The sequence below is a fragment of the Trichechus manatus genome, unplaced genomic scaffold (assembly GCF_000243295.1).
Source record: "Trichechus manatus latirostris isolate Lorelei unplaced genomic scaffold, TriManLat1.0 scaffold00184, whole genome shotgun sequence".
Lineage (NCBI taxonomy): Eukaryota > Metazoa > Chordata > Mammalia > Sirenia > Trichechidae > Trichechus > Trichechus manatus.
Window position 1 is genome coordinate 230,964 of NW_004444120.1, and position 2,919 is coordinate 233,882.

Here is a 2,919-nt window from a genome sequence, read left to right on the forward strand (position 1 = left end):
AACAGACACTTCACCAAAGAAGACGTTCAAGTGGCCAACAGACACATGAGGAAATGCTCGTGATCACTAACCATTAGAGAAATGCAAATTAAAACCACAATGAGATACCGTCTTACCTGGGCATTACTGGCACAAATGAAAACAACTGGAAATAACAAATTTTGGAGAGGTTGTGAGGGAGTTTGGAACTCTTATGCACTGCTGGTGAGAATGCAAAATGATACAACCAATTTGGAAAACGATATGGTGCTTCCTCAGAAAGCTAGAAGTAGAAATACCATATGATCTAGCAATCCCACTCCTAGGAATATAACCTAGAAAAATAAGAGCCATCACATGAATAGACATATGCACACCCATGTTCATTGCAGCATTGTTCACAATAGCAAAAAGATAGAAACAACCTAGATGTCCATCAACAGATGAATGAATAAACAAACTATGGTACGTACACACAATGGAGTATTATGCAGCAATAAAAAACAATGATGAATCTGTGAACCATCTCATAACATGGATGAAACTGGAGGACATTATACTGAGTGAAAGAAGTCAATCACAAAAGGACAGATATTGTATGAGAACTCTACAGTAAAAACTCATGAAAAAGTTTACACGCAGAAAGAAACAATCATTTTTGGTTACGAGCGATGGGAGTGGTAGTGGGGGAAATACTAAATAGACAATACTTACCATACTTACCGGCCTGACAGAGACCGGAGAAACCCCAAGAGTATGGCCCCCATACAACCTTTTAGCTCAGTAATGAAGTCACTCCCAAGGTTCACCTTTCAGCCAAAGTTTAGACAGACCCATAAAACAATATCATTTACAATAGCCCCCAAGAAGATAAAATACTTAGGAATAAATCTAATCAGAGACATAAAAGACCTATACAAAGAAAACTACAAGACACTACTGCAAGATACCAAAGGAGACCTACATAAGTGGAAAAACATACCTTGCTCATGGATAGAAAGACTCAACATTGTGAAAATGTCAATTCTACCCAAAGCAATCTACAGATACAATACAATCCTGATCCAAATTCCAATGGCATTTTTTAAGGAGATGGAGAAAGAAATCACCAGCTTTGTATGAAAAGGGAAGACGCTCCAGATAAATAAAGCATTACGGAAGAAGAACAAAGTGGGAGGCCTCACGCTACCTGATTTTAGAACCTATTGTACCGCCATGGTAGTCAGAACAGCCTGGTACTGGTACAACAGATACATAGACCAACAGAACAAAATTGAGACTCTAGATGTAAATTTATTCATCTACAAGCAGCTTGTATTTGACAAAGGCCCGAAGTCCATTCATTGGGGAAAAGGCAGTCTCTAACAAATGGTGCTGGCATAACTGGATATCCATCTGCAAAAAAATAAAACAAGCCTCATACCTCACACCATGCACAAAAACTAACTCAAAATGGATCGAAGACCTAAATATAAAATCTAAAATGATAAAGATCATGGAAGAAAAAATAAAGACAATGCTAGGAGCCCTAATACATGGCATAAACAGAATACAAAACATTACTAACAACACTCAAACACCTAAAGAGAAACTAGATAACTGGGAGCTCCTACAAAAGTCTTCACCAAAAGAGTGAATCAAAAAACTTCACCAAAAGAGTAAAAAGACAACCTACAGACAGGGAAAAAATTTTGGCTACAACAAATCTGATCAGCATCTAATCTCTAAAATCTACAAGATACTGCAAAACCTCAATGACAAAAAGACAAATAACTCAACTAAAAAATGGGCGAAGGATATGAACAGTCACTTCACCGAAGAAGACATTCAGGCGGCTACCAGATACATGAGTAAATGCTCACAATCATTAGCCATTAGACAAATGCAAGTCAAGACTACCATGAGATACCATCTCACCCCAACGAGGATAGCATTAATCCAAAAAATAGAATAATAAATGTTGGAGAGGTTGTGGAGAGACTGGAACACTTATACACTGTCGGTGCGAATGCAAAATGGTACAACCACTTTGAAAATCGATTTGACACTTCCTTAAAAAGCTAGAAATAGAAGTACCATACCATCCCACTCCTTGGAATATATCTTAGAGAAATAAGAGCCATCACACGAATAGATGTATGTATATCCATGTTCATTGCAGCACTGTTCACAATAGCAAAAAGATGGAAACAACCTAGGTGCCCATCAAAGGATGAATGGGTAAACAAATTACGGTATATTCACACAAAGGAATACTACACAACAATAAAGAACAACGATGAATCTGCGAAACATCTCATAACATGGATGAATCTGGCAGGCATATGCTGAGTGAAATTAGTCACAAAAGGATAAATATTGTATGAGACCACTATTATAAGAACTCAAGAAAAGGTTTAAACACAGAAGAAAACATTCTTTGATGGTTATGAGGGTGGAGAGGAAGGGAGAGTGGTATTCACTAACTAGATAGCAGTCAAGAATTAACTTAGGTGAAGTGAAGGACAACACACAGTACAGGGGAAGTCAGCATGACTGAACTAAACCAAAAGCTAAGAAGTTTCCTAAATACTACGAAACACTTTGAGGGACAGAGTAGCAGGGGCAGGGGTCTGGGGACCATATTTTCAGGGGACATCTAGGTCAATTGACATAACAAAGTTTATTAAGATAATGTTCTGCATTCCATTTTGGAGAGCAAAGTCTGGGGTCTTAAAAGCTAGCGAGTAGCCGTCTAAGATGCATCAATTGGTCCCAACCCATCTAGAGCAAAGGAGAATGAAGAACACCAAAGACACAAGGAAAACATTAGCCCAAGAGACAAGAATGGCTCACATAAACCAGAGACTCCATCAGCCTGAGACCAGAAGAACTAGATGGTGCCTGGTTACCACCAATGACTGCCCTGATAGGGAACACAACAGAGAGTCCCTGATGGAG